Here is a 23,554-nt window from a genome sequence, read left to right as displayed (position 1 = left end):
CACTGTGGCTGTTCCTCCTGGGGCCTCACGGGGTAAACAACCCCCCCTGAGCCCTGCACCAGGCGGGGGGCAGAGCAGCTCCCGCAAGTGCTAACACCTGAGAATCAGCACAGCAGGCCCCTCCCCCAGAAGACCAGCTAGAAGGACCAGTTCCAGGGGAAGTCAAGGGACGTAAAGTATACAGATTCAGAAGATACCCCCCGTGTTTTTTGTTTTTTTATTTTTATTTTTTTTGGTTTTTTTTTTTTTTTTTTCTTTCTTTTTTATTTCTGATTGCTTCCCCCACCCCCTTTTTTTCCGCCTTTCTTTTTCTTTCTCCTTTTCTTCTCTTTTTTCCTTTTTTTTCTTTCTCTTTTCTTTTTCTCTTTTCTTTCCTTCTTTCTCTCCTCTCATTTTCTCCTTTTCCCAATACAACTTGTTTTTGGCCACTCTGCATTGAGCAAAATGACTAGAAGGAAAACCTCACCTCAAAAGAAAGAATCAGAAACAGTCGTCTCTCCCACAGAGTTAAAAAATCTGGATTACAATTCAATGTCAGAAAGCCAATTCAGAAGCCCTGTTATACAGCTACTGCTGGCTCTAGAAAAAAGCATAAAGGACTCAAGAGATGTCATGACTGCAGAATTGAGATCTAATCAGGGAGAAATTAAAAATCAATTGAATGAGATGCAATCCAAACTAGAAGTCCTAACGATTAGGGTTAACTAGGTGGAAGAACGAGTGAGTGAGATAGAAGACAAAGTGATGGCAAAGAGGGAAACTGGGGAAAAAAAGAGACAGACATTTAACAGACCATGAAGACAGATTAAGGGAAATAAACGACAGCCTGAGGAAGAAAAACCTACATTTAATTGGGGTTCCCGAGGGCACAGAAAGGGCCAGAGGGCCAGAATTTGTATTTGTACAAATCCTAGCTGAAAACTTTCCTAATCTGGGAAGGGAAACAGGCATTCAGATCCAGGAAATAGAGAGATCCCCCCCTAAAATCAATAAAAACCGTTCAACACCTCGACATTTAATAGTGAAGCTTGCAATTTCCAAAGATAAAGAGAAGATCCTTAAAGCAGCAAGGGACAAGAAATCCCTGACTTTTATGGGGAGGAGTATTAGGGTGACAGCAGACCTCTCCACAGAGACCTGGCAGGCCAGAAAGGCCTGGCAGGATATATTCAGTGTCCTAAATGAGAAAAACATGCAACCAAGAATACTTTATCCAGCAAGGCTCCCATTCAGAATGGAAGGAGAGATAAAGAGATTCCAAGACACGCAGGAACTGAAAGAATATGTGACCTCCAAACCAGCTATGAAAGAAATTTGAAGGGGGACTCTTAAAATTCCCCTTTAAGAAGACATCCAGTGGAACAATCCACAAAAACAAGGACTGAATAGATATCATGATGACACTAAACTCCTATCTTTCAATAGTAACTCTGAACGTGAATGGGCTTAATGACCCCATCAAAGGCACAGGGTTTCAGACCGGATAAAAAAGCAGGACCCATCTATTTGCTGTCTACAGGAGACTCATTTCAGACAGAAGGACACCTACAGCCTGAAAATAAAAGGTTGGGAAGCCATATACCCTTCAAATGGTCCTCAAAAGAAACCAGGTGTAGCCATCCTTATATCAGATAAACTAAACTTTACCCCGAAGACTGCAGTGAGAGATGAAGAGGGACACTATAGCATACTCAAAGGATCTATCCATCAAGAGGACTTCACAATCCTCAATATATATGCCCCGAATGTGGGAGCTGCCAAATATATCAATCAATTAATAACCAAAGTTAAGACATACTTAGATAATAATACACTTATACTTGGTGACTTCAATCTAGTGCTTTCTACACTCGCCAGGTCCTCTAAACACAACATCTCCAAAGAAACGAGAGGTTTAAATGATACACGGGACCAGATGGATTTCACAGATATCTACAAAGCTTTACATCCAAACTCAACGGAACACACATCCTTCTCAAGTACACATGGAACTTTCTCCAGAAGAGACCACATACTGGGTCACAAATCAGGTCTGAACCGATACCAAAAGATTGGGATCGTCCCCTGCATATTCTTAGACCATAATGCCTTGAAATTAGAACTTAATCACAACCAGAAGTTTGGAAGGACCTCCAACACATGGAGGTTAAGGACCATCCTGAAAAAAGATGAAAGGGTCAACCAGGAAATTAAGGAAGAATTAAAAATATTCATGGAAACTAATGAGAATGAAGATATAACCATTCAAAATCATTGGGATGCAGCAAAAGTAGTCCTATGGGGTTAATGCATTGCAATACAAGCATCCATTCAAAAACTGGATAGATCTCAAAAACAAAAGCTAACCTTACACATAAAGGAGATAGAGAAAAAACAGCAAATAGATCCTACACCCCACAGAAGAAGAGAGTTAATAATGATTCGAACAGAACTCAACGAAATCGAGACTAGAAGAACTGTGGAACAGATCAACAAAACCAGGAGTTGGTTCTTTGAAAGAATTAATAAGATAGATAAACCATTAGCCAGCTTTATTAAAAAGAAGAGAGAGAAGACTCAAATTAATAAAATCATGAATGAGAAAGGAGAGATCACTACCAACACCCAGGAAATACAAATGATTTTAAAAACATATTATGAACAGCTCTATGCCAATAAATTAGGCAATCTAGAAGAAATGGACGCATTCCTGGAAAGCCACAAATTACCAAAACTGGATCAGGAAGAAACAGAAAACCTAAACAGGCCAATATCCAGGGAGAAAATTGAAGCATTCATCAAAAACCTCCCAAGACACAAAAGTCCAGGGCCAGATAGCTTCCAGGGGAATTCTATCAAACGTTTAAAGAAAAAACCATACCTATTCTACTAAAGCTATTTAGAAAGATAGAAAGAGATGGAGTACTTCCATATTCGTTCTTGAGGCCAGCATCACCTTAACTCCCAAACCAGACAAAGATCCCACCAAAAAGGAGAATTATAGACCAATATCCCTGATGAACATGGAATCAAAAATTCTCAACAAGATAAGAGCCAATAGGATTCAACAGGGCATTAAGAAAATTATTCACCATGACTGAGTAGGATTTATTCCTGGGACACAAAGCTGGTTCAACACTTGTAAAACAATCAATGTGATTTTGCAAATGACATTATCAGATAAAGGGCTAGGTTCCAAGATCTATAAAGAACTTATTAATCTCAACACCAAAGAAACAAAGAATCCAATCATGAAATGGGCAGAAGACATGAACAGAAATCTCACAGAGGAAGACATAGACACGGCCAACACCCACATGAGAAAATGCTCTGCATCACTTGCCATCAGGGAAACACAAATCAAAACCACAATGAGATAACACCTCACACCAGTGAGAAAGGGGAAAATTAATGAGGCAGGAAACTACAAATGTTGGAGAGTATGCAGAGAAAAGGGAACCCTCATACACTGTTGGTGGGAATGTGAACTAGTGCAGCCACTCTGGAAATCTGTGTGGAAAATCCTCAAAGAGTTAAAAATAGACCTCCCTATGACCCAGCAATTGCACTGCTGGAGACTTACCTCAAAGATGCAGATGCAATGAAATGCCAGGACACCCGCACCCCAAGGTTCAGAGCGGCAATGCCCATGATAGACACACTTTGAAGGGGCCTCAGTGTCCATCGAAAGATGAATGGATATGGAGGGCGTGTGGTCTCTGTACACAATGGAAGATTAGTCAGCCGTTAGGAACGACAAACACCCACCATTTGCTTCGACGTGGATGGAACCAGAGGGTGTTACGGATGAGGGAAGAAAACAATCAGTGAAAGACAAACATTATATGGTCTCATTCTTTTGGGGAGTATGAAAAAAATTTTGAAAGGGAATAGAGGGGAAAGGAGAAAAAAATGAGTGGGAGATGGCAGAAAGGGAGACAGAACAGGAGAGACTCCTAACCCTGGGAAACGAACAAGGGGTGGAAGAAAGGGAGGAAGGCGGGGGGTGGGGGTGACTGGGTGACGGGCACCGAGGGGGGCACTGGATGGGATGAGCACTGGGGGGTTACGCTCTATGTTGGCAAAATGAACTCCAACAATATATAAACCGATAAACAAACACACAAACCTCCCAAGGCACAAAAGTCTAGGGCCAGTAGGCTTCCCAGGGGAATTCTATCCAAAGATTCAAGACAAAAGCATACTTATGCTACTAAGCTGCTCCGAAAGATAGCGAGAGATGGAACCCTTCCAACCCTGTTCTTGGAGGCCAGTGTCACCTTGACTCCAAAACCCAAGAACCCACCAAAAGGGAGAATCCTGGACCAATGTCCCTGATGAACGCGGATGCACACCTTCTCCACAAAATACGACCCAACAGGATGCAACGGGATATTATTAAGAAGTTACTCACCATGACCCAGTGGGGTTTATCCCCAGGGTGCAAGGCTGCTTCAGCACTCGGAGAGCACTCCATGTGCTTCTCCAGATCTGCAAGTGAGAAAACAAGAACCATATGATCCTCTCAAGAGATGCAGAGGAAGCATTTGACAAAATACAGAATCCATGCCCGTTCCAAACGCATCAGAGTCCGGGGATACAGGGAACATCCCTCAGCATCTTCCAAGCCATCTCCGAGAAGCCTGCAGCAAATTATCATTTGCAATGGGGAACCCCTGGGAGCCTTGCCGTGAAGACCAGGCACGAGACTGGGATGTCCACTCTCACCACTGCTATTCTCAACACAGTACGAGACGTCTTGGCCTCAGCAGTCAGGCAACAAAACGAAATAAAAGGCATTCAAACTGGCAAAGAAGAAGTCAAACTCTCCCTCTTCGCCGATGACATTATATTGTACCTAGAAAACCCAAAAGACTCTACCACATGATTGCTCAAACTCCCTACAGCAAGTTCGGCAGTGTGGCAGGATACAAACTCGGGGCCCAGAAACTAGTGGCCTTTCTACATGCGAACAAGGAGACCGAGGAAAGGGACATGAGGAAGGGGTCAACCCCATGTATACAACTGCAGCACCCCTAAAAAAGCATGAGCTACCTAGGAAGAACCCTAACCAAAGGTGTAAAGGGTCTCTACCCAAAATGCTGCACAACAAGTCTGAAGGAAACTGAGGAAGACACAAAGAGATGGAAAAGGGTTCCATGCTCCTGGATTGGAAGAATTAATATTCTTGAAAATATCAATGTGACCCAGGGCAACTTACACAACTAATGCAATCCCTGTCAGAAATACCACGGACTCTCTTCAGAGAGCTGGAGCAAGTCCTCTGAAGACTGGTGTGGAATCCGAGAAGACCCCAAATGGCCTCGGGAAGAGTAGCCAAGAAAACCACTGTGGGGGCAGCACAATGCCGGATTTCACGTTGTGCCACGAAGCTGTGACCGGCAAGACAGTGTGATACTGGCACAAAGACAGGCACGCTGATCAATGGAACAGAAGACAGCATCCAGAGGTGGACCCTCAACTCTACGGGTAACGAATATTCAGCCAGGCAGGAAAGACCATGCACGGGGAAAAAGAAAAGACAGTCTCTTCAATAAATGCTTCTGGGAACACTGGACAGCTACAGGCAAAGAATGAAACTGGACCATTCCTCTCACACCATACAGAAGGATAAACTCAAAATGGAAAGGATCTAAATGCAAGACAAGATTCCATCAAAATCCTAGGGGATTTTTTAGGGAGAACACAGGCAACAACACCCTTCTTGAACTGGGCCACAGCAACTTCGTGCAAATTACATCAGCCACAAAGGCCAGAGAAACAAGAGCAAATATGGATCGCTGGGACTTCACCAAGATGAGCAGCTTCCGCACAGCAAAAGAAGCACTCAACAAAACTTAAAGCCAACGCACAGAGTGGGAGAAGATATGTGGAAATGACCCTGTCAGGTAAAGGGCCAGTATCCAAGATCTCTGAAGAACTTCTGCAACTCCACAGCAAAGAGACCAAGGATCCAATCTGGTAGACGGGCAAGAGATGTGAACAGAAATGTCACAGAGGAAGACGTAGGCGTGGCCAACAAGCACATGAGACAATGCGCTACATCACTGGCCGTCAGGGAAATACAGGTCAAAAGCACAACGAGATCCCACCTGACATACCAGTGACCACGGTGAATGTTAACAAGACAGGAAGCAGCGAATGTCGGCGAGGATGTGGAGAAAGGGGAACCCTCTTGCACTGCTGGTGGGAATGGGACCTGGTGCAGCCACTCCTGGAAAACCGTGTGCAGGTGCCTCAGAGAGGTAACAACGGACCTGCCCTGTGATCCAGCATGGGGGTGCACTGGTGGAGATGTACCCCAATGATACAGCTGGAGGGAAATGCCAGGACACCCGCACCCCGAGGTTTTGACCGGCAACACCCATGATAGCCACACTGCGGAAGGAGCCTCGGTGTCCATCGAAAGATGAATGGATAAGGAGGGCGTGTGTTCTCTGTACACAATGGAAGTTTACTCAGCCGTTATGAACGACAAACACCCACCATTTGCTTCCACGTGGATGGAACCGGAGGGTATTAAGGCTGAGGGAAAGAAGGCAATCGGCGAAGGACAAACATCATATGGTCTCATTCTTCTGGGGAGGATGAAAAAAATAGTGAAAGGGGATAGAGGGGAAAGGAGAGAAAAATTAGTGGGAGATAGGGGAAAGGGAGACTGAACAGGAGAGACTCCTAACACCGCCCCAAGGCCGAGCCCTGACGTTGGATGGTGCCTGCATCGTAACCCGTCTGAGGGCGCAGATGGGTCCACTGCACCTCCCTGAGACTGGGGAGGGGCCCCGCACCCTCCCTGAGCCGCCCGGAGGAGACCTGGCCTGACCCATAGGAGGCACCATCGCCACCCCCCTCCGCCAACAGGTCCCACCACTCCTCCCCCGTGCAGCCCTCTGCCCGGCACCCCGGTGGCCCAAAGGGTGTCGGCCCGGCTTGCCACTTGGGCACCTCCATGTGGCCACCGAGGCCCGCCTTCCCCGGCCCGGCCCCTCCCAGGCACCCGCCGCGCCACCAGCGAGGGCCCGATGCCTCTCCCACAGCCACCCTGGGGCCCTCACGCCTCCCGGGGCCCACGCTGACCTGCGCCGGGGGCCGAGGACTGCAGAGCCGCTGCCGGGAGCCTGGAGCGCGGGGAACCGCGGGCCTGGAGCGGCGGCGCGGCCGAGCAACCTCCTGCCAGGGCCGAGGGGTCGCTGCATCTGTGCCCAGCTCCTCCCGCGGCCACGCCCTGGGGCCTTTGGGTCAAGCTGGGGTCAGGTGCCTGGGCAAGATCCGGGCCATGCCCCAACCCCAGCCACGCCCAGGCCACAGACAGGCCCGCCCCCAGCAATATACCTAACCAAATAGGTAGAAGATCTATACTCTTAGAGCTATAGAACACTCATGAAAGAAATTGAAGCGAACACAAAAGAATGGAAAAAATTCCATGCTCATGGATTTGAAGAACACATATGGTTAAAATATCTATACTACCCAAAGCAATCCACACAAGTAATGTAATTCGTATCAAAATACCACCAGCACTTTTCACAGAGCCAGAAAAAACAATACCCAAATTTGTATGGAATCACAAAAAAACCCAAATAGCTAGAGCAATCTTGAAAAAGAAAGCAAAGTGGGAGGCATCACAATTCTGGACTTCAAGCTGTATTACAAAGCTGTGATCAAGACACTATGGTACTGGCACAAAAATAAACACATAGATCAGTGGAACAGAATAGAGAGCCCAGAAATGGATACTCAACTCTATGGTCAACTGATCCTTAACAAAGCAAGAGACAATATCCGATGGATAAAAGACTGTCTCTTCAACAAATGGTGTAAGGAAAACTGGACAGCCCCATGCAGAAGAATGAAACCAGACCACTTTCTTACATTCTACAGGCCAAAATTAATTTAGTCAAAATAAATTTGAAACCATAAAAATCCCAGAAGAGACACAGAGTAACCTCCCTGATATTGGCCATAGTAATTTCTTCCTAGACGTGTCTCCAGAGGAAAGGGAAACAAAGCTAAAAGTGAACAATTGGGACCTCATCAAGATAAAAATCTTCTGCACAGTGAAGGAAACAATGAAACTAAAGGCAGCCTACAGAATGGGACAAGATGTTTACAAATGACATACTTGATAAAGGGTTAGTAACCAAAATCTATAGAGAACTTATCCAACTCAACACCCAAAAAACAAATAATCCAGCTAGCAAATAGGCAGAAGACACGAATAGACATTTTTCCAAATAAGCCATACAGATGGCCAACAGACACATGGAAAGATATATAACATCACTCATCATCAAGGAAATACAAATCAGGGATCCCTGGGTGGCGCAGCGGTTTGGCGCCTGCCTTTGGCCCAGGGCGCGATCCTGGAGACCCGGAATTGAATCCCACATTGGGCTCCCAGTGCATGGAGCCTGCTGCTCCCTCTGCCTATGTCTCTGCCTCTCTCACTTTCTTTCTCTGTGACTATCATAAATAAATAAAAATTTTAAAAATTTTTAAAAAGGAAATACAAATCAAACCATGATGAGACATCATCTCACACCTGTCAGAATGGCCAAAATTTACAACACAAGAAGCAACAAGTGTTGGTGAATATGTAGAGAAAGGGAAACCCTCTTTCATTGCTGGTGGGAATGAAAAGTGGTACAGCTATTCTGGAAAACAGTATGGAGTTTCCTCAAAGAGTTAAAATAGAACTACCCTAAGATCCAGTAATTGCACTACTATGTATTTACCCAAAAGAAACAAAAATACTAATTCGAAGGGGTACATGCCCCCTGATGTTTATAGCAGCATTATCAACAATAGCCAAACTATCAAGAGAGCCTAAATGTTTATCAACGTTCATGGATAAAGATGTGTTCTCACCCCAGTGAGAATGGTGAAAATTTACAAGAAAGGAAACAACACATGTTGGAGAAGATGTAGAGAAAGGGGGACCCTCTTGCACTGTTGGTAGGAACGTGAACTGGTGCAGCCACTCTGGAAAACTGTGTGGAGGCTCCTTAAGAAGTTAAAAATAGAGCTACCCTACAGCCCAGCAAGTGCACTGCTAGGGATTTACCCCAAAGATACAGATGCAGTGAAACGGTGGGACACCTGCACGCCAATGTTTATAGCAGCAATGTCCACAATAGCCACACTGTGGAAGAAGCGGAGATGTCCTTCAACAGATGAATGGATAAAGATGCGGTCTATGTATACAATGGAATATTATTCCGCCATCAGAAAGGACAAAAACCCACCATTTGCTTCGATGTGGACAGAACTGGAAGGTATTATGCTGAGTGAAAAAGTCAATTGGAGAAGGACAATAATCATATGGTTTCATTCATATGTGGAATATAAGAAATAGTGAAAGGGATTATAAGGGAAAGGAGGGGAAGTGAGCGGGAAAAATTAGAGAGGGAGACAAATCATGAGAGACTCCTAACTCTGGGAAAGAAACAAAGGGTTGCAGAAGGGGAGGTGGGTGGCAGGATGGGGTAACTGGGTGACTGAGGAGGGCACTTGATTGGACGACCACTGGATGTTACACTATATGGTGGAAAATTGAATTTTAATAAAAACAAATGTAAAAACAAAAACAAAAAAAAAGATGTAGTCTATATATATATATATATATGATGGAATACTACTTGGCCATCAAAAAGAATGAAATCTTGCCACTTGCAACATCCTGGTTGGAGCTAGAGCGTATGATGCTAAGTGAAATAAGTCAGTCAGAGAAAGACAAACACCATATAATTTCACTTATGTGTGGAATTTAAGAAATGAAACAGATGAACACATGGAGAGAAAAGAGAGAGAGGCAAACCAGGAAACAGATTCTTAACTACAGAGAATACGTTGAGGGTTGCTGAGGGGAGGGGAGAGTGGGAGTGGGTATTAAGGAGGGCACCTGTGATGAGCACTGAGCAGTATGTGTAAGTGATGGATCACTAAATTCTACCCTTGAAACTAATAATAGCTATATGTTAACCATTAAATTTATATAAAAGCTTGAAACCTAAAAGGAATAATAATACAACAAAGAATGCAGCTAATAAAAAGAGGAAGGGAAAAAGAAGAGGGAGAGCAAGAGAGACAAATTATTACTGTTAATAAAGTAATCAATGGAATAATAAATACTATTTTATATTTTAATAGAATAACAAAAATATTTAATCCAAAGCAGGCAGAAAAAGAGGGAAAATACCACAAAGAACAGATGGGCAGACATGACAAATAGGAGACAGCAAGATAAAAGATTCAAATCCAATGCATCAATAATCATATTAATTATAAATGGTCTGAACAGCTCAATTTAAAAAGCAGAGATTTATAAGTTGGATAAGAAGGCAAGGTCCAATCATATGTTGGTCCAACTGTTTTTTGCTTATGAGAAACCCACCTTAAGTAAAAATGTATAGAAAAGTTAAAAGTAAAATGATAGAAAAATTTATAAAGGGAGCTGGATTACCTATACAATATCATGTAAAGTATACTGCAGAGCCAAGCACATTACCTGGGAAAAACAGCTCTTTCCATAGTGATAAAGGGGACAAAGGTTCCAACTTACCAAGAGGACAGCCTCATCGTAAACATTTATTATGAACCTAATAATGAATTGCCAAAATACATGAAGGAAAAATTGGTAGAACCGCACAAAATTCTGTCCACAGGTACAACGGGAGATTTCAATATCATTGTCTCAAAAATTGGTAGAATATCTGGGCATAAAGTCCATTAGGGCATAGAAGACCTATGAGCATCCTCGGCCAGGGTGGCCTCATTGGCATTCATGAAACACACCGTCGAAAAAAATAAAAAATAAAAAAATAAAAAATAAAAAAATAAAAATAAAAATAAATTTTAAAAAACCACACCATCCAACAGCCACAAAATGAAACATGGATGATAGAGTTCGCAAAAATGAGTTCAGGAGCTTAACCGAGCCAGGCACGTGCCCCTCTTTCTCAAGAAATCTAAAAGAATTCAAGGCATAATCTCTGACCACAGTATAACTAAGGAGAAGTCAGTAACCAAAAGATCCCTGAGTAATCTTCAACAAAAGAATGTATGTCTTCATAACTCTTTGTTGAGGAAGAAGAAAGAAGAAAGAAGAAAGAAGAAGAAGAAGAATAACAACAACAACAACAACAACAACAGCAACAACAACAAGAAAGATCTTTGAGCCAAAGGAAAATGAAATGACATTTAAAGGCAAAATTTGTGAATTAAGCAGCACTTGGAGGAAAATGTATAATAAAACCCCTGAGTTAGAGAAAGTACAAATCATCTTGAGAAACTAGAGAATATGAGTAAATTAACCCCAAAGTTATCAGAAGAAAATAAAGATCAGAGTAGAACAGTGAAATTGGAAACTCAAAATAACAGAGGAAGATCAGTAAGACCAAAAGCTATTTCTTGAGATCAATAAAATGTATCAACTTCTAGTCACATTGATCAAAAAAAAAAAAAATAGGGTCTACACAATCCTACATCAGGAGAGAGGGGATGTCACCACAAATCTGACAAATGGTAAAGTGGGTAAGAAGGGAATAGTAAAAACAAGTTTGTGATAATCGAATGAACAACGTGAGGGAATGACATAAATTCCCAAAGCTACCTCAAAAAAGAAAAAAAAAGGAAAGTCTTATGGCCCTTTATCTTTAGAGAAGTTCATTTTAGTTCAAACCTTCCTACTCTAAAGACAGACATACAAATCCAAGTCGAAGGCTTCACTTCCCAAAACGTCTGAGGAAGAAATGGTACCAATTCTACAAACTCTTCCAGAAACCCGCAAAGGAAGGAACAGGTCCCCCCTGGTGAGGCCTGCTTCGCTCTGACCTCAAAGCCTTGTCTGGCCTAGAAAATGAGAGAACAACCTATATGTTGGCAAATTGAACACCAATAAAAAATAAATCTAGATAGATAGATAGATAGATAGATAGATAGATAGATAGATAGATAGATAGAAATGAGAGAACTACATTATTCATGAGCTTCGACGCAAATCCCCTCACCACGTTTTGGCAAAGCGAATCCAACAACACACAGAACCATTCCCGCATGACAGGCAAGCCCACGCCGGGCCACCTTCCCTCCGAGTGCCGCCACTATGGCTCCACCACCGATGGGAATCACCCTCCTGAGACAGGCATTCCCTGTGCAGGAACAAGCTGCCCTACTATCACCCAAACTAAGGTCGGCATCCCGATTGTCTGGGGAATCCAAAGAAAACACGGCTCTGGCACACAGGCATTGCGGTGGCCACAGACGAGGAGGCAAGCTCATGCATGCAGGCTCCTGTGACCACCTGGGGTCCATAATTAATTAACCCCAAGACCTGGCCTGACCGTTCCACAACGGCATGAGACTCTGTGATGTCTGCGTGACAGGCTTACCGACCCACAGAGAAAACAGCCAAAGTCAAGAAATGTCCTTGTTTTGCTGGGTTTACAGGAAGGTGAGGTGGCCTTTCCCATTACACGTCCTTGGGAAAATATGTCAGTGTGTCGCACGTAGGCACCCCTTCCCAGTGACACGTGGAGGGTCTCCCTGCCACTGAGCTCCCCGGAAAACTCACCTAGAGGTGGGGGCCCGGGGTATTGCCAGTGGGGAACCCCAGGGCAGGCCCAATCACTGGGCTTACACCATCTAAAGGGACACCGAGAAGAGCGCCTGCCAACCCAGGCGGGGCACCGCAGCCTCTGTGCCGCTGGCCGCACGGCAGGTGCCTGGTGAACAAGCCGGAAGCCAGATGCGCACACCCCAGGCCAACCCGGCTCTCCAGCGCACCCTGACTGCTCTCCTCAAGCTGAGTAGCTAATCACAACTAAAGACCTGAAACCAGATGGGCCAGCTGACCGTGGGGTGGGCACCTCTAGGGACCAGCCAGCCCGGTCCCCCTGGACAGCCAGCCGCAGCCAGACAAGAGTCCCCTGAGTCCCCTGGCACAGCCCACGAGAGACTCTGTGCTCCGTCACCTGGTGAGGCTGTGGCAAACAGCAGCAGTCGGGTCTCCCTTCTGGGAGCCCTCGTATGCGGCCATCTGTCTGGCATCGGCTCCGACCTGAGACCTCTGGGCTTGGCCATGGTGGAGCATCAGCAGGCCAGGGGAGAACGTGGCTGGGCCCCTCCTGGCATGGTACAGAGGGCCAGCCGGGTCCCTTGGCTGAAAGCTGTGAGTCTTGTCTGGTGGCCTGCCTCGGGGCGCCTGCAGTGGCCCTAGACCCGCCCATCTCAGGTGAGCCGATGGTCCTACCCCTGACCCACCCAATCCGGGCTGTGGTCGGGCCCTCATGTGGGATGACGGTGGCAGCTCAAGTCCCTTCAGGGACAGAGCCAGCATCTGGTGCGTTCCCCGGTCTGCAGGGGGACTCAAGCCAGCACTGTACACCCGCCCCCCCAGGACGTCCCAGCCCCATGGACAGGGGTTCAGAGGGCTCGGCATTCCAGAGCCTCTGCCCACCCAGAACACAGAATCCACTGGGTGTACACTGAAGACGGCACCAGGCAGCGAGCCCCTCAGGATCAGGGGTCTCCCCAGCACTCGGGGGCGTGGGCTGCCCAGAGCAGACGCGGGATGGGCAATGAGCAGAAGCACGCATCCACGGGGTTGGGGCGGCAGACGTAGGGAGTGACCACTGCTGGGTACAGGGCTCTCTGGGAACGTGAAGATGCTCTAACCCTCACCATGGCGACGGTGGCCCAAGTCTGTAAATACACTGGAAATCACCGAACTGCATACTTTACAGCCATGAAGCGTGAAGAGCGTGGTTTTAACCTCAGTACACGTGTTACGCGGTAAAGAATAATTAGGCTACATTGTCCCCCGGCATACGGACGTGTGTGCAGACCCCCTATGTACTCGGGTATGCACACACGCATGCACACAGCTTCCCCTCCTCTGTCTACCCGGAGGAATGGAATCACCCTTCATGGTCCCGAACACGCATCCAGCCCGTACATCCTTAGCGGGGACCTGTCTTTCCCAGGTTAACAAAACCAGAGTAAAGGTATCAGACTGGCCTCCTGCAGGTGGAGCGTCCCAAGAGATGAACAAGGCAGCGTCCAGAGGCCGCCCAGCCACACCGAGTGCTTACTGCATGCCAGGCCCACCGCCAAGCCCGTCCTGGTGGGGAACTAGTCACTGTATCCTCACCCAGGCTGGAAGGTTTTGTGTCACCTGGACCGGGCCACAGGGCGCCCACACGGCCACCAAACATCACTTCCAGGTGTCCGTGCTGGTCTCTGCAGCCCATGGTCTTCTTCAGCGAGGGTGACCTCACCCCCCAATCCTCTGGGCTCCACCTGTCTGGCATAGACCACTGGCTCTCCCTGCACTCTGGACCCCAGGCGGGCCCCAGGCTGGACATAGCACTCCCAGGATGAGGTGACTGCCCCCCTGCTCCAGACACCATTCAGACCCTGGCTCCTCCCTGCTGGGCCATGTATCAGCCGCCCGGACCCCAGCACCTCACATCGCTGCCCTGCTCCCCACCTGCAGGCCCATGCCCTGGGCAGGGCTGCCATGAAGACCAGACACCATTAAATGCCTCGGATGCTAGAGAGTGGCTTCGTAATACATCAGGATTAGAAAAAGCTCCTGAGAGCTCGCATCCACCGTCTCTGTTCTAGAGCATGCCCCCTGCTCACTTCTAGCCGGGGAAGCCAAGGGAGGCCCCCCACTCAGGGTCCAGACGTCTGCAAGTTGCACGGGTGGACTTGTCCAGCAAGCCGGATGGCCTCCCCATCCGGAGGTGAGGGACACAGCAGGGGACGAGGGGGGCCCCTCGCGCATGCCCAGCTGGCCCAGACGTGCACTGGTGTGCTGGTCGCCTGGCAGGTGCACAGCCCATGCCTCCGGTTGTCATCCCCTCCCTCCCCGGCTCGGGGCCGACAGCTCACATACCTGCACCCGCACACCTACTAACTTGGGTGGGTGGTGCAAGAGTCAGTGTTTTCTGGAGGCTCCCATGACCCTGGGGAGACCCGCTGTCCCATGCAGCGCAGCAAAGGCTGAGCCACTGTGCGCGGCAGCCGTAATGCCAGATGCCTCGGGATGGGGAGCTCACTGTTCAGGATGCCACCAAACTCCTGTGCCTGTCAGGCGGGGCTCATAGGACTGTACTCAGCTTCCCCTGGTCCCCATCCTGCCCCAGCACTAGCCCCTCCACCCGCACGGCCCCTCCCCAGGGGCTCCTTTGCCGCACCCCACCATTCCTGAAGCACACAGAGCGCATCTTGCCTGTGCTGTCCAGAGGTAGTCCAGCTGCAGCGTGACATCCACCTGCCAGGTGTGCAGGGCCAGCGTTCACGAGAACAGCAGGATGGCCATGATGGGCTTGAAGCCGTGCCTGGACACCGCGCCACCCCTGGTGGGGGGCAAGGAGGGAAACCTCATCAGTACAGAGGGCCTGAGACCCGTGCACGGGCCCCCGGGGCAGGCAGGTCGGCAGCACCTGCCACCGGCCCGGCTGCAGCACCTCCCGCCCGAACCGAGGCCTCTCTGGCCCTGGGCCCAAATGGACACACGGAGAAGCCGCGGAAGCAGGCAGCGCCTGACGGGTGTGTCCAGGGAGCCTGGCAGCAGCGCACTTACCCCAAGGCCTGGGTGTAGCCGCTGAGCTCTAGGACCAGGATGTAGGACGCGGTGAGCACGAGGAGCAGGATCATTTTGGGCAGGGAGGACACTCGCAGGAAGATGGCCAGTGGAAGCGTTCCCACCAGGCCGCAGAGCAGGGCATGGGGCGCAGTCTCGCAGGGTGAAGTGGCTAGCAGTGTGTTGTGGTTGCCGGGTGTCAGGACCACCAGGGACCTGTTGGGGCTGGAGCTCCAGGCCCAGGGCAGACAGCCTACCTGGAGGGGGCAAAGGGGTGGGCAGAGGGGGCAGCAGCAGAGGTGGAGGGGGAAGGGGTGGAGAAGGCAGGGGCAGAGGGGACAGAGGGTCAAGAGGAGGCAGGGATGGAGGGGATGGTGGGGAGTGGAGACAGCAAGGGCAGGAGTGGAGGGGGCAGGGGCAGAGGGGTCAGGGACAGAAGAGCAGGGGTGGAGGATCCAGGGGCAAAAGACCAGGGGTGGAGGAGCCAGGGGCAGAAGAGCAGGGGTGGAGGGGCAGGGGTGTTGAGGCAGGGGCAGGGGTGGCAGGGAGACGGGGGCTCAGGACCAGCTGCCCTCAGCCCCACCTGCACCGTCCACCTGCTGCTACAGCTTCCTGTGGGAAGGAGGGGATGCCCCCAGGTGCCGCCCGCCCCTCCCTTGCTGTGCCCTCCAGGCTCCTCCCAGTGTAGGCTGGGAGAAGCAAGAGACCCCCCTCGGCCCCCCAGACAGCCCCTGCCACCCTCCTGGTACTCAGCGCCCCACCCCCCTGCCCTGACTTCTGCCCCAGCTTCTACTGCGCACTGGGGAGGGGCTGGGTGTCCCTTCACCCGGAGACAGCCCCCCTCACCCCTGCACACCTCGTGGGACTCACCCCGCTACACCCTGCTGCCTGCAGACATGCTCACCACACATCCTTGGGCGACGGAGTAGGTCAAGACCACTATGAAAATACACAAGACGGTGCGGATCTGGATGGTCAGGCATCCTGGAAAACACTGGACAATAAAACATATTACTGTGAACACAGGCGTTTCTTAGAGTTGGTTCGGGTCGCAGGAACGGTCACAGCACAGAATGTGCCGCATGCCCTGGTGCCGCTGGCTCCCCACCCAGCCCCCACACACACATCTCAGCTGTGCCCAGGCTTCCTCTCCCAGGTCGACGCTGCCAAAATTAAAAGAAACAAAAACTACTGTCTTTCAGTGAAAAACAACCACACCCGCCACCGTGTGCCCCACACTGTGACTCTGGCACTAGAATGAACTGATTAATTTGAGATTTTTATTACATTAAATCCTTACTATGTCATGTGTTTTGCAAGTTCATATATTGTTATTATATTAAATAAGGATTTACACATACTTGTGTCTTTTTTTAGGTACTTTAAATTTTATCATTTTCTTCACATAGATTTTAAACTGTTTTTGTTACTAGAAATTTTATTTTAAATCTATTTGGGTGAACCTGGGCAGCTCAGGACATGATCTCAGGGTCCTGGGACCGAGTCCCACGTCGGGCTCCCCACTCGGCAAGGAGTCTGTTTCTCCCACTCCCTCTGCCCGTCCCCAAAATTGTGCTCTTTCTTGCTCTCTCTCAAATAAAATCTTTCTAAAAGTGCCTGCACGCTTAATAGAAGGCAGCTTAAATACATTTTGCAATAGTCAACATGTGACTTTGTGGATAAAAGCGCAAAGCTCTTTTTAGATTCACGCTCGTGAAATTTGAAAGAAAAACTAATATAAAGACTGCAGGGACCCTGCACAAGATGCTGATGAGACCCGCAGCCAGCCAGGGCCAGCCCCCTCCGCGGCCCTCCCCTGGGGAAGTCTCGACCGTCCTGTCCCCACCAGCTGGCCTTCTGGGTCCAACGGGACTCCCACGGCGCAGCCACAGTTCCGGATTCCATTCAGGATTCCTGAGCCTGATGCTGCCACACTGCGCAGACACGCTGGGCCCCCAGATCTCAGGGAGAGGAGCCCCCTGCGGTGGCGCCAGCCCCGACTGCTCACACCTCGCACTAGCCACCTCCCTCCCTGTCCAATCTCGTGTCCGCCCCTGGCCGGGATAGAGATGTGCCCACGGACCCTTGCCCGGCCGACAAGGCACACGCTGCTCACGCATTCGCTCAGCAAACGCAGGGTAAGGCTCCTCCGGCTGTGGACATCAGGAGCCCCTGGAGGCACTGCCCAGGCCTGGCCTCTGGTGGCCACTGGTGACTGGAGGGCCACCGGCCGATGCTCAGCAAGCTGTGCCCGGGGTGCAGGGAGGCTGAAGCGGCAGGCAGCCCGGAGTGTGCAAGCGGGGCTCAGAGTCGGGGGCAGCCTGCGGGGCGGATGCGCCATTCCCATTTGGCTGCCAACTGGCCAAGCGGTGGTGGGTTCCGACGATGATGCCTCATGGGGGACACAATCTGCCCACGTGGCTCCTCTGGTCTGGCCCTCCCTCTGCGCTCTACTCACTGAAGGGGACACGCGGCCGGCGCTAGCCGCTCCCGGATGTCCTACTGATGAGCAGGGACTTACGAGTCCTGGATGCACTCACCCAGGACAGCTCTGCTCCCGCCACACACGTGCCAGCGCCACACGACGCTCGGCGGAAATGGGAGAGCCAGCGACCGCCGGGGGCTGGCCTCGGTCACATCTGCCCCGGGGCGCCCGCTGAGCGCCTGTCACACCGTCCACACTCCAGGCACCCCGGTGCTGCTCCATCGGCTGCCCGGGCGCCAGCTCCCCTGCACTCACTCCACAGTGCACAGTGACATACAGGGACCCGGTGTCTTGGGACCCAGGCCTCGGGGCCACTGAGCACAGCGGAGTGCACAGTGCTGGGCACACTGCCTCGCCGGGTTCAGAGAGCACGCCAGGGCTAGGACGCAGGCTAGCAGGAACCACGGGGTGCTGTGGCCTTGCGTGACCTGTCATCCTCGTCACAGGCCCAGCTCAGGGTCGTGGACACCTGGCCAGCTGGGTGCTCCATGCCAAGACCCCCGCCACATGAGATCGGAGACGTGGGCAGTCATCTGCTCACACTCGCAGGGCCCCAGGGTTCCTGCCCCTACCCCAGCCAGGTGTCTCCCCTGCCCTCTGCCTGCCCTGGGGATCTCCAGGCCCACCGGCAACAAGCCCACAGCAGACACAGACCAGCTCCTGGGCCTTCTCCATTCATGAGCTCGCGGGTGGGTGGGAGCCCCCAGAGCGGCTGGCTGCCCCGATAGGTGAACCCCAGCCCCAGAGGGACAGGCAGGGACTCGGAAGGAGCACGACCAGAACAGTGTGCCAAAAAAGCCACTGCCGTGACACACGTATGTGGAAAGAGTGGTCTGAGTGGGAGGAAAGTGCCCGTGTCCCGTGTGAACAGCACCCACGGGGACCTCGGTGGATGCAGTGTGATGATGGGGGCGGGGACAGCCCGCTCTGCAGACACGGAGGAGGTGACATTCAGGACACGGGGCCCGCTTGCCTCGGCCGACCTGAACGCGGCCAGTGCCGAGGCCCAGTGGCCCCCAGAGATGCAGGGAGCCCCCACCAGCCGAGCTCCTCCCAACCAGGGACCCGGGAAGGGATGCCGGGAACGAGGGTCCCTCCCCGCCCAGTGACAGGCCCCAAAGGCAGCAGACCCCCTCACCCCAGCCATGCTGCCAAGCCCACTGCGGCCCGGCGTTCTCACGGGGGAGGGAGGGGACCCCACAGCCTGGAGCTGCTGCTCTTGCCACGGCCCCACCCCCACCCCATCTGGACACAGCAGCTTTGCTGATGTGGAAATGGCCTTTTGAAGATTCAGGGATGGTGTCAACTGGGCAGCCGCCCTTGCAGAGCTGAGGCACGTCCTCCTGGGCGCTGGGGTGCTGTCTGGGCCTGGCAGTGCCCCGTGACCCCCGAAACATTTGTCGAAACGTCAGAACTCTCAGCCTCAGTCATAAACACAGCCAGAGGCGCACGGTAAGACCAGCCTGGATCTGCTGCCTGTGACACGGCACAGGACGGCCCAGGGTTCCTCCCCCAGTGCCGTGCCCCGAAGAGCTACCACCCCCGGCCCACGGCCACCCATGGCGGAGGGTCGCAGTGTGACCGGAGGGACGGGTTCCTGACCGAGGACTCCAGAGGACCCGGCTCAGCAGCAAGAGGTCTTGAAAGCCAGACGGTGGCGGAAGGGGAAATGGGCGGACTGGGGCACAAAAACTCCACGCGCCAGGGCAGGTGACGGCCCCCCAACGAGCCCATGGGACCCCGCCAACAGTGAGCCTACGGGCCGCTGCCCTCTAGCACGTGCTGCCCACAGCCAGGAGCCAGCGGGCGTGCGTGCCCTGAGACCTCCGAGGCCGTGGTCACTGGCCCGGCAGCAGCAGGAGGTTGGGACTGACGCTGCAGCTGGGAGCGGGGGTGGCCAGAACCATGCAGCAGGGCCACGCCCGCCCACCACCTGCTTTCTACTCCTGTCCTCGCTCTCCTGACCCGCAGGTTCCAGACTCCCCCGGGGATGGGCACCAGCCCAGCTGAGGAGGAAGGCCAGGTCCTGGGGAGGGACCTTCCTACACAGTATGCTAGGACATGCTGCTTCCTGGGGCTGACTGGAGACGCCAGGGCGCAGGGAGGGCAGCTCGCGGGCTCTCTGCGGGAGATGCCACGGGAGCTGGCTCTTCTGTTACCTGTGAAGCCACGGTCCTGTCGGCCAGCACGCCCACAGCCCTGCAGGAGCGGGACTGCCAGCGTGGATGCTGAGACCCACCCCCCGTCTCGCCCCCAACTCCTGAGCCTGCATACGCATTCGCTCACATGTAACGGGGTAGCACGCTCTTCTGAAAAGTGAACGCTGCTGGTCACGGAGACCGATGGCCACGCGTGGACTCCATGTGGCCTCTCCTAGCTCTGAGGCCGGTCGTTGCTCATCTTTTCGGTCAGTTTGCTTATACACTCGTGGAGCAAACACATCCGTGGAAAATAGTTGTAATACAGAAAAAAAAAAAAAAAACAGCACATCAACTCCAAACCCGGGAGAAACCCCCTCGGAACGTTAAGCACAGCCATCAAACATGGCCTGGCGGATTGTCCGTGGTTGCACGTCCTTGGGCCACACCATCCACACAAAAGGCAGCCGTGCCAACTCCAGCAATGACCCTGTGACCGCCTGTAAGCACAACAGGTGTGTAACATCGCCAAGGCCACCAGGAGCGATGCCACGGAGCACAACAGGATACCTGCCTCTCCGTGGAGGGTGCTGTGGCCAGGACCCCACGCATCGACCTAGGCACACGGTGCCGGTATCCCGAGCCTGAGCCTGTGGCCGAGGGTGTGTGAGACAGGCAGCCGTGGCCACCGTGGCCACCTCCCTGGGCTCGACACAGCCTGATTTACACGGGCACCTGGAGCTTACGGCCCAGGATGAGGTGTCGCCAGGGGCAGGGCCTGTGCAAGCCTCTGTGCTGGACGAGGCTGCGTCCACCCCTTCTGCTCACAACATGGGTCTGCCCAGGCTCCAGCAAGCACCCTCAGAGCAAAGCATACCTGAACCTGCAGAGGCTCGCAGACAGTCCCTTCCTGCCCAGCGGCCAGCCCTGGTCCCACTGCCCCCCACCCAGGGCAGGCTGTCCTGCTCCCACTGGCACTCGTGGCCACCTGGTCCAGCTCAGGCCCCTCCTAGCTCTCACCCTGCACCCTCACGCCCGTGCTCTGCTAGCCCACGGCACTGCAGCCCCCCCCCATCCCCAACTCCTGGCCTCCTCCTGGCCCCACTGACCCTGTCCCTTTGTCCTCCAGCTTCTCCCCTTGTGTGCCAGGCTCCCGCTACTGGTGCATATCAACTCAATTCTGTCCTGCATCACAGACAGGGACATGGAGGCACGGAGTTCCCAGTGCCAGCAACCCCAGCAATGCGGGAGCCAATGGGAGGATGGAGGTCCCAGGGGGCCATGGGGCTGGCCCAGCAGCCCGGATGCCCTGCCTGTGGCCTCCTGCCCTGTCCCAGAGGAAAGCGCATGCCCAGCTGACTCGTGCTTTCCCACGGAGGCCCTGCTACCCTGGACCCTGGCTCAACCATATGCACAGCTTCGCCCACCCGTACCTCCCTCCACTGAGGCTGGGCCCCACCTGCTGGTTGCCACCCCTCCACACCATCTCTGAGCCACACCCCGGGGAGGACACTCAGAGCTAGCGCAGAGGCACCAACGGACATGACACTCCGAATTCCACATGCTTCGGCTAAGCCACCTCTGCCAGGAGGGACATGTCCGTCACAGCACCCGGCTCCCGGCTCCCCGGGAGGGCGTGGCAGGCCATCGAGTCAGCTCCACCTGTCACACTCTTCCCCAAAATTACATGAAAACACCATCTTATTTAAAGCTGAAAATTGCAGTTTCCAAACCACGTATCACCCTATGAAGAACAAACAACTGGAAATTGGTTTAAATAAATAACATCTTTTCAATTAAAAGAAAAAAAAAGTTCCCAATGAAGAACAAAGAAGTAAAGTGGATAAAAGCGAATTTAGTTTTTTAAAAAGTTGCCGTTTCCAACAATTACACAAAGAGAATCCTGAGTCAGCAGGACATGGCCATGGGGTGAAGCAGGGTAATGGGGTGCATAAAGACACGGATGGGGGAGCCACAGCGGGGCTGGGACCGAGCGCTGTCCCAGGAGCACAGCCACCCATGGAGCCAGCCCAGCCCCCACCCCAAAGCTCACAGCAGCAAAGCCAACAGAGAACCCTCCACAGTGCAGGTGTCCTGTCCACCACGCAGGCGTATGATGGATCGCTGGTTCCCTGCCCTGAGGGACTCTCCACTCAGAACACCCCACGGCCCTCATCCCATCACTATGGACCACCTGCCCAGTGTCCCAGGGGCGCTCCTGGAACTCCGAGCAGGATCCAGCACACAAAAGGGCTTGGGGAGCTCCTGCTACTCTCCACTGCCCCACCGTCCTGTCAAGAGGACAAGCGGAGGCCACACATGTACCGGCCCAGGTGATGTGCAGGTAAAGGACACAGGCAAATACACATACCTGCCCAGGTGATATACAGATGCAAGACACACATGTACCTGTCACAAGCAGGATGTAAGCACACACACGCACATACACCTGGATCTAGGTGATGCACAGGTACGGGACATATGCACACACACTCCTGGACCTGAGTGATATGCGGGTACAGGACACACGCATACATAAGTATCTGGACCCAGGTGATGTGCAGGTACAGGACACATGCACACATAAGTATCTGGACCCAGGTGATGTACAGGTACAGGACACAAGCACACATAAGTAGCTGGACCCAGGTGATGCACAGGACACACATGCACACACACGGATCATAGGTCCACATGGACCATAGGTCAGGGAGAAGTACAACAGGCACCTGGACCCAGGTAATGTGCAGGTACAGGACACAGGCATACAGGCACCTGGGCCATGTGGATTGCAGGTCAGGGAGACACACAACAAGCACCTGGACCCAGGTGATGTGCAGGTTCAGGACACATGCACACACACTCCTGGACCTCAGTGATGTGCAGATACAGGACACATGCACACATAACTACCTGGATCCAGGTGATATGCAGGTACAGGACACACGCACCCACACTCCTGGACCCAAGTGATGTACAGGTACAGTACACACGCACACACACCTGGACCTGAGTGATGTCTAGGTACAGGACACATGCACACATGCACCTGGACCCAGGTGATGGCAGGTCTGGACTTATGCACACACACACACCTGGACCCGAGTGATGTGCAGGTATAGGACGCAGGCCACCAGGAAGCAGATGCAGAACACCAGGAGCAAGAGGTCAACGACGTTCCTAGAACAGAAGATGCAGGGTCACTGCCGGCTGGGGCCAAGCAAGGTGTGCCCAACAAGTGCCCGCAATTCCAACCCCCGACTGCTCCACCAAGTCCCTTTCTTTCTTCCCCCCAACTCCTAACCAGCGGGGCCCATGGAGAGGCCCTCCCTCATGGAGGAC

This window comes from Vulpes vulpes, chromosome 4 (genome assembly GCF_048418805.1).
Source record: "Vulpes vulpes isolate BD-2025 chromosome 4, VulVul3, whole genome shotgun sequence".
NCBI classification, from domain to species: domain Eukaryota; kingdom Metazoa; phylum Chordata; class Mammalia; order Carnivora; family Canidae; genus Vulpes; species Vulpes vulpes.
This window is presented reverse-complemented; position numbering follows the sequence as displayed.